Here is a 10,000-nt window from a genome sequence, read left to right on the forward strand (position 1 = left end):
TAATACATACAAAAAATGAAATGTCGTTACCATGTACGATAGTGTGAGACACGGTTGGTACATGGCTCCCCCCCCCCTAAAAATGACATAATGTACATGTTAAATAGGGCACCCTGATCTAGAGAGGCGAACTGTAGGCGGGTCATCTGGCAGGAGATAAGCAGGTTTTAGACGATCATTGGAGACCCAGTCTTCTTTGCCACGAATGTTTAGTAGGAATGCTCTCGGACTGCGTCAAATCACAAGGAAAGGGCCCATGTAAGGGGGCATTAGCGGTGGCTTGCTAGTGTCGTTGCGTAGGAAGAAGTGCGTTTTAGAGTGCAAGTCTGTCGGTATGTGATGCTTCGCTGGGAGCTTGTAAGTCTGGCGGCATGGAGTAAATTTTCCCATGACGTGACGTATGCGATGGAGATCGTCGGAGGAGGTTGCAGAAGGAAAAAACTTGGCAGGGACGACCAACGGGTCGCCATACACCATTTCAGCTGCCGAGACATCAAGGGCATCTTTAAGAGTGGTCCTTAGTCCCAGGAGGACCCAGAGAAGCTGAGTAAACCAGTTGTAATCCTTGCAGCGGGACATCAAAGCTGCTTTGATGGTGCGATGAAAACATTCAATCATTCCATTGGCAGCGAGGTTGTAGGCCGTTGTCTGATGTAGGGTGATGCCCAAGGGATTCGCTAATGATGTCCACAATCAAGAGGTGAAAGTGGTACCCCTGTCAGAAGTAATATGCTCAGGGATACCAAATCTTGCAATCCATCCTGAGAGTAAGGCAGATGTACATGAGGCGGACGTTGTTGTTTCCATGGGAATGGCTTCAGGCCAACGAGTGGAGCGGTCGATGACGGTAAACAGGTAACGATGTCCTTGTGATGTGGGTAGGGGCCTACAACGTCGACGTGAATGTGGTCGAAACGATGCTGGGGTTGAGGAAAGGTGCCCACTCCTGAATCTGTGTCTCGAAGTATTTTAGAAGTTTGGCAAGAAGTACAGGCGCGGACCCAATCCTTAGTATCCTTAGAAATGCTGTGCCAAATGAACTTCGTCTTCAGCAACTGTGCAGTAGAACGGCACGAGGGATGTGTAAGGCGATGAATGAAATGAAACACCTGCCGGCGCATGAGAGCAGGAATCCAAGGTTGTGGTCTACCAGCACTGACATCACAGAGGAGGGTGGTGTTGGAGTCGTCAAGGGGGATGTCTTCATAAACGGAGGGATGTGCAGGATGTCCTATATGCATGATACTCTGGATCCTGTCGTTGGGGTTCAGCCAAGGCGTTATAATCCAATCCCAGTTGAACGGCAGCCAACGTGTTTCTTGACAGGGCATCGGCAACGGGATTCATTTTCCAAGGGATGTGTTGAAGGGTGCAATAGTATTCAATCTCGGCGGAGAGATGTCGGCGTTGACGGGTGGACCAGGCGTCAGACTGTCGAGTGAAGGCGGGCACCAGAGGCATGTGGTCTGTGCGAATGAAGAAGAGCGTACCTTCTAAGAAATGGCGAAAGTGACGGACAGCCAAGTGCACCGCCAGCAATTCGCGATCGAAGGTCGTGAGCTGTTGACTACCTGTTCGAGTACTGCACCAATAGCGACGTCGCTGGCATCAGTGGAGAGAAGGAGAGGGGCATGTGGGATAGGAAAAGTGAGAGCCGCAGCAGTTGATAGGACCTTCTTTGCATTGCAGAAGGCTGTTTCTTGAAGGTGACCCCAATTCAGGTCCTTTGGCTTGCCCTTGAGGGAGGCGTAGAGGGGAGCAAGAGTGGTGGCAATGGCTGGCACAAAACGGTGATAATTGTTGATCATACCCAAGAATTCCTGCATAGCTTTGACAGTCGAGGGAGTGGGGAAGTTCTGAACAGCTGCTACCTTCTCAGGGAGGGGATGGACTCCTTCAGGAGTGATGCAGTGCCGTAAGAACGACACTTCGTTGGCGCCAAAGGTACACATGTCGTACCGGACTACAAGGCCGTTTTGTTGCAGGCAGTCGAGCAGGATGCGCAGGTGACGGAGTTGTTCCTCTTTTGAGGAAGAGAACACAAGTATGTCGTCTACATAACATACACAGAAAGGGAGGTCCCCTAAGATGGCATCGGCAATGGGATTCATTTTCCCAGGGGTGTGTTGAAGGGTGCAATTGTATTCAGTCACGGCGGAGAGATGTCGGCGTTGACGGGTGGACCAGGCGCCAGACTGTCGAGTGAAGGCGTGCACCAGAGGCATGTGGTCTGTGCAAATGACGAAGGGCGTACCTTCTAAGAAATGGCGAAAGCGACGGACAGCCAAGTGCACCGCCAACAATTCACGATCGAAGGTAGAATAACCCGATTCTGCCATGGACAGTTTTCTGCTGAAGAAGGCCAATGGGCGGGGTGACCTGTTGACCACCTGTTCGAGTACTGCAACAATAGCGACGTCGCTGTCATCAGTGGAGAGAAAGATAGGGGCATGTGGGATAGGAAAAGTGAGAGCCGCAGCGGTTGATAGGACCTTCTTTGCATTGCAGAAGGCTGCTTCTTGAAGGAGACCCCACTTCAGGTCCTGTGGCTTGCCCTTGAGGGAGGCGTAGAGGGGAGCAAGAGTGGTGGCAATGGCTGGCACAAAACGGTGATAATTGTTGATCATGCCCAAGAATTCCTGCATAGCTTTGACAGTCGAGGGAGTGGGGAAGTTTTGAACAGCTGCTACCTTCTCAGGGAGGGGATGGACTCCTTCAGGAGTGATGCAGTGCCGTAAGAACGACACTTCGTTGGCGCCAAAGGTACACTTGTCGTACCGGACTACAAGGCCGTTTTGTTGCAGGCAGTCGAGCAGGATGCGCAGGTGACGGAGTTGTTCCTCTTTTGAGGAAGAGAACACAAGTATGTCGTCTACATAACATACACAGAAAGGGAGGTCCCCTAAGATGGCATCGGCAATGGGATTCATTTTCCCAGGGATGTGTTGAAGGGTGCAATTGTATTCAGTCACGGCGGAGAGATGTCGGCGTTGACGGGTGGACCAGGCGCCAGACTGTCGAGTGAAGGCGTGCACCAGAGGCATGTGGTCTGTGCAAATGACGAAGGGCGTACCTTCTAAGAAATGGCGAAAGCGACGGACAGCCAAGTGCACCGCCAACAATTCACGATCGAAGGTAGAATAACCCGATTCTGCCATGGACAGTTTTCTGCTGAAGAAGGCCAATGGGCGAGGTGACCTGTTGACCACCTGTTCGAGTACTGCACCAATAGCGACGTCGCTGTCATCAGTGGAGAGAAAGAGAGGGGCATGTGGGATAGGAAAAGTGAGAGTCGCAGCGGTTGATAGGACCTTCTTTGCATTGCAGAAGGCTGCTTCTTGAAGGAGACCCCACTTCAGGTCCTTTGGCTTGCCCTTGAGGGAGGCGTAGAGGGGAGCAAGAGTGGTGGCAATGGCTGGCACAAAACGGTGATAATTGTTGATCATGCCCAAGAATTCCTGCATAGCTTTGACAGTCGAGGGAGTGGGGAAGTTCTGAACAGCTGCTACCTTCTCAGGGAGGGGATGGACTCCTTCAGGAGTGATGCAGTGCCGTAAGAACGACACTTCGTTGGCGCCAAAGGTACACTTGTCGTACCGGACTACAAGGCCGTTTTGTTGCAGGCAGTCGAGCAGGATGTGCAGGTGACGGAGTTGTTCCTCTTTTGAGGAAGAGAACACAAGTATGTCGTCTACATAACATACACAGAAAGGGAGGTCCCCTAAGATAGCATCGGCAATGGGATTAATTTTCCCAGGGATGTGTTGAAGGGTGCAATTGTATTCAGTCACGGCGGAGAGATGTCGGCGTTGACGGGTGGACCAGGCGTCAGACTGTCGAGTGAAGGCGTGCACCAGAGGCATGTGGTCTGTGCGAATGACGAAGGGCTTACGTTCTAAGAAATGGCGAAAGCGTCGGACAGCCAAGTGCACCGCCAACAATTCGCAATCGAAGGTAGAATAACCCGATTCTGCCTTGGACAGTTTTCTGCTGAAGAAGGCCAATGGGCGGGGTGAGCTGTTGACCACCTGTTCGAGTACTGCACCAATAGCGACGTCGCTGGCATCAGTGGAGAGAAAGAGAGGGGCATGTGGGATAGGAAAAGTGAGAGCCGCAGCGGTTGATAGGACCTTCTTTACATTGCAGAAGACTGCTTCTTGAAGGAGACCCCACTTCAGGTCCTTTGGCTTGCCCTTGAGGGAGGCGTAGAGGGGAGCAAGAGTGGTGGCAATGGCTGGCACAAAACGGTGATAATTGTTGATCATACCCAAGAATTCCTGCATAGCTTTGACAGTCGAGGGAGTGGGGAAGTTCTGAACAGCTGCTACCTTCTCAGGGAGGGGATGGACTCCTTCAGGAGTGATGCAGTGCCGTAAGAACGACACTTCGTTGGCGCCAAAGGTACACTTGTCGTACCGGACTACAAGGCCGTTTTGTTGCAGGCAGTCGAGCAAGATGCGCAGGTGACGGAGTTGTTCCTCTTTTGAGGAAGAGAACACAAGTATGTCGTCTACATAACATACACAGAAAGGGAGGTCCCCTAAGATGGCATCGGCAATGGGATTCATTTTCCCAGGGATGTGTTGAAGGGTGCAATTGTATTCAGTCACGGCGGAGAGATGTCGGCGTTGACGGGTGGACCAGGCGCCAGACTGTCGAGTGAAGGCGTGCACCAGAGGCATGTGGTCTGTTCAAATGACGAAGGGCGTACCTTCTAAGAAATGGCGAAAGCGACGGACAGCCAAGTGCACCGCCAACAATTCACGATCGAAGGTAGAATAACCCGATTCTGCCATGGACAGTTTTCTGCTGAAGAAGGCCAATGGGCGGGGTGACCTGTTGACCACCTGTTCGAGTACTGCACCAATAGCGACGTCGCTGTCATCAGTGGAGAGAAAGAGAGGGGCATGTGGGATAGGAAAAGTGAGAGCCGCAGCGGTTGATAGGACCTTCTTTGCATTGCAGAAGGCTGCTTCTTGAAGGAGACCCCACTTCAGGTCCTTTGGCTTGCCCTTGAGGGAGGCGTAGAGGGGAGCAAGAGTGGTGGCAATGGCTGGCACAAAACAGTGATAATTGTTGATCATGCCCAAGAATTCCTGCATAGCTTTGACAGTCGAGGGAGTGGGGAAGTTTTGAACAGCTGCTACCTTCTCAGGGAGGGGATGGACTCCTTCAGGAGTGATGCAGTGCCGTAAGAACGACACTTCGTTGGCACCAAAGGTACACTTGTCATACCGGACTACAAGGCCGTTTTGTTGCAGGCGGACGAGCATGATGCGCATATGATGGAGTTGTTCCTCTTTTGAGGAAGAGAACACAAGTATGTCGTCCACATAACATACACAGAAGGGGAGGTCCCCTAGGTTGCCATCCATGAGACATTGAAAAGTGGCCCCAGCATTACGAAGGCCAAAACAGGAGTAATTGAAGGTGTATGTACCAAACGGAGTGGTGATGGCAGTCTTGGGGATGTCTTCTGGGTTCATAGGCACCTGATAATACCCCTTCAGGAGGTCGAGCATGGAGAAAACCTTCGCTTTGTGCAGGTAGGAGGTCACGTTGGCGATGTTTGGGAGGCGGTAGTGATCCGGTCCTGTTTGCATGTTCAGGCGCCTGTAATCCCCGCACGGATGGAGGGAGTCGTCTTTCTTCAAAATGATGTGTAAGGGTGACGACAATGAACTGGGGGCCTTTTGGCAAAGGCCCATTTCCTCCATTTCGGTGAACGTCTGTTTGGCGGCTGCCAATCGTTCCGATGCCAGACGTCTGAATTTTGCGAAGACTGGGGGTCCCATTGTCTTGATATGGTGATAAATACTGTGCTTGGCAGGAGCCGTGGGCATTTGGCGAAGTTCTGGACGGAAAACGTCCCGGTACGACGTGAGGAGGTGGGCATAGGCATCCGTGGGTGCGCTGATGTGGAAAGCGAGGTTGGAGGGGGTGGGTTAAAGAGGTGTCGACAAGTACGAGTCTGTGTTGAGCAATCGTCAGTGGGCGACATCGACCAGGAGGAGGAAATAAGAGAGGAAATCAGCACCGAGGATTGGCAATGTGACGTCAGCCACGAGAAACTTCCAATTAAATTTACCGTTTCCAAACGATAATGTGAGGTTCCCGTAACCGTAGGTGGGTATCGCAGATCTGTTGGCAGCTACCAAGCGGACGTCGGCAGACGTAGACAGACTATGTCGTGTCCTGAAGAGTTCCCTTGGCAAAAGAGAACGACAAGCACCCGTGTCTACCAAAAATCGCATGCCCGTTCCTGCATCATGTAAAAAGTAAAGAGGCGTTGATGGAGGTCTTGAAGGTCGTGAAGTGGCTGTCCATAAGGGTGTCGGCTTTGGTCATCAAGTCCTTTATGGGTAAACTATCGACATCGGGTATGGCAGCACATACAGGTTCCGGTAAACGGCACATCCAAAGGGCACGAAGTAGGTTCACCTCACGAGGCAAGCCGTCTGCGGCAGGTTGCAGGCAAGCGATACTGGTCATTTCCCTGAGGCCGAGCGAAGCCCTTTGGTCAACCAACGGTTGTTGAGAGAGCTGAAAAAGCTTTGCTATATGGGCGGCTGGCGACGGCGAGTACTGCTGTAGAAGGTATGTTATGAGGGGGTCATACGCTATTGGGGTGTTTCCTTGTTCACAAAGCCAGTCGCATATTTCCGGGAAGGTGTCCTCGGGTATCGCCGCGAGAACATGATCTGCTTTGGTGGTTGAGCGAGTCATGCCCTTGATGCGGAACTGGACTACTGCGCGCTGAAACCAAGCAAACGCCTCTCGGCTGGCGAACGACGAAAGTTTCAATGGAGTCCGCCATAGTACCAATGACGGAGGGGCGAGGGGGGGTGGAAGGCGGGAGGAGCGAGTCGACTTCCAGGGTCACCAATGTGACGGGCTGAGAGAAGGTTGTGACTCAAAGGGAGAACGAAAGCAACCGAGTAAACTTTATTACAGACCATTCATTTATATATACATAGACTCTAGGCAAAAAAGGCACACAAAACATAACAGGAAATTTCATGTTCAACCGACAAACTCACCGGTTAACAGTTAACGGTGAGAAAAACACACGTTATTTCAGGTTCCTATCAATGCGAGGGGAGCGCGAAGATACAAGCATAATACATACAAAAAATGAAATGTCGTTACTATGTACGATCGTGTGACACACGGTTGGTACAATAAACAGATTAATACAGTATAAAGGTCACATCTGCATTGAATCAAGAGTAATGCCTTTCTATTCTTCTGCATTTACGGATTAAGAGTATTAAAAATATTAAGAATATCAATACAGTAGTGGATTTCCATGCATATTTTTCAAAGATTTTAGATTTGAAAGATGTTGTTTATCACCTCTTCAATTTTTCTTACACAAGGAAATGTTCTAAATGAAATAGCCCATAAATAAGCCTAAAATATTCCTACTGATTTATACTGAATTTACATGAAAACAAAAGGTTTTATCTTGCCTTTAACTAATATAATCGAATTTATGCATTATATCAATATGCCTGGATTAAGAATGTTAAGAATATTTACAATAAGTGTGGCTTTCCATGCCTATTAAAAAAAAACTAGATCTTGAAGATGTCTTATCACCTGTTTAACTTTTTATCATCCTTGGAAATATTCTAAATAAAAAATTACAAAGTGCGTTCTTTTCTCCATTAAGCCTAAAATATTCCTACTGATTTATATTGAAATTACATGAAAAAGAAACAAAAGGTTTTATTTTGCCTTTAACTAATATAATGAATTTTACGTTTTATCATCACGTAATAACAGGATTAATAGAACAATCTGTTATCCTGATGTAATAAGTAAAAATATTTTTCATTTCTTGGATTTCAGTTTCTTACAAATTACCGTCGAAAATGAGTCACTTGGCCAAAATTAACTCTTCACGGAAGTTTCATGTATTAATAATATCAAAATCCTGACCACAAAATGTTCTCGTTTCATTTTCCATATTTTCAAAAGTTATTTTCAGATGAATTAGGTGAATTAAGGAAATATTTCTATCAACTGCCAGGCTTAACGTTCCATAAAATAGGAAGATTTAATATACAGTACCTAATTTCGTCACAATCATTGCCTATGAAACGACAGGAAATGTATAATTCAAGAAAAAAAAGAGCAAATTCAATCTCTATACTTATGACTATAATCCTATAATCCTCTCAGGACGTTGCATTATAAAAAGGGATTGGTTGAAAAAGAGAACACACGTTAATAAAAAACTATGCTTATATATATATATATATATATATATATATATATATATATATATATATATATATATATATATATATATATATATATACAGTGATACCTCTGGATACGAAAGTTTCGCTTACGAAATATTCAGGGTACGAAAAGCGATACGAAGATTTTTATGCCCCAGTATACGAAAAAATTTTCAGGATACGAAAAGCTTACGAGATCCCAACTCGTCGCTGAGAGTAATTTCAATCAAAAGGTAAGTTTCAACTTTTTTGTTAGTTTACTGTACCTCTTTTTTCAGGGTATCAACCCTTAATTTAGGTGTACAGGTAACAATACACCTTCACTGATCCAAATGCTTTACATACAGTACCGTAACTTTAATACAGTATTAAAGAAAACGGACCGTTTTCTTAGGGCTTGGAGGAGATAACTAGGCTATAACTACATTATTGAATAATCTCATGGTGGTTTCTGCCATTCCAGAATGGTTGGGTTAATTATTGAATGATAGAAATGGCTGCATTGCATGTTTATTACTAAAGTTTAGCGTGTTTATGAAAGAAAAGGTGTCTTTTCGTAAGGCTTGGAACAGATTAGGCTATTTACATGTAAAACGCGACTCAGGATACGAAAAAATCAGCATACGAAACCGTATGCTGAACGGATTACTTTCGTATGCTGAGGCATCACTGTACTGTATATATATATATATATATATATATATATATATATATATATATATATATATATAATATGCACAAGCCTATATATATATATATATATATATATATACATATATATATATGAATATGCACAAGCCTATATATATATATATATATATATATATATGAATATGCACAAGCCTATATATATACATACATATATATATACACATATATATACATATATATATACACACATATATATATATATATAATATATATGTATGTAAATATCACCCAAGAATGGCATTTAATACCGAAGTCTATCTTGGGAATATATATCCACTTGGAATTCATTTAATGGTAACAGCTTCTGGCCGGGTGGTATATATGTACATATATATACTTACACACATATATTGGCCTATACATATCATACACACACACACACATATATATATATATATATATATATATATATATGCCTATGCATATTATATATATATATATATATATATATATATATATATACTTATGTACATATATATATATATATATATATATATATATATAGGTCTATGCATATTATATAATATATATATACATATATATACACACATATATATATATATATAATATATATATATATATATACATATATTTATATGTGTATATATATACACATATTTATATATACAGTATATATATATATATATATATATATATATATATATATATATATATATATATATATACTGTATATTTTTAGACATTTAAATATATTCAAGCAACATATATATGTGTGTGTTTAGTTGGATCGATATATAGATAGATAAGTATGTATTAACATGTGTATATCTGTAATGTATATGAGAGAGAGAGAGAGAGAGAGAGAGAGAGAGAGAGAGAGAGAGAGAGAGAGAGAGAGAGATTTTTTTCAATTCTCAACTTGCCTACACGCTTCAGACACACCGATCTTCCAAATTGTAAACTGTCGATATAACCTGTAAATTATGAGTCACAGCTATGGTGGAAAAAAAGACTTTTAACCAACAATAGCCATCTATTGAAGAGAAAATTATTCTATATCCTGACGGGTAAATGTAGTT

The 10,000-nt window shown here is 44.6% G+C and overlaps 1 long non-coding RNA gene across 1 annotated transcript in view; it reads right to left on the reverse strand.

The window, feature by feature from the left end:
* The window catches only part of LOC137647147 (uncharacterized), a 550,063-nt gene that overhangs the window by 538,857 nt on the left and 1,206 nt on the right, over positions 1–10,000 (reverse strand). The gene's annotated exons all lie outside the window — the stretch shown is intronic.

Source organism: Palaemon carinicauda, chromosome 9 (genome assembly GCF_036898095.1).
Source record: "Palaemon carinicauda isolate YSFRI2023 chromosome 9, ASM3689809v2, whole genome shotgun sequence".
Classification (NCBI taxonomy): domain Eukaryota; kingdom Metazoa; phylum Arthropoda; class Malacostraca; order Decapoda; family Palaemonidae; genus Palaemon; species Palaemon carinicauda.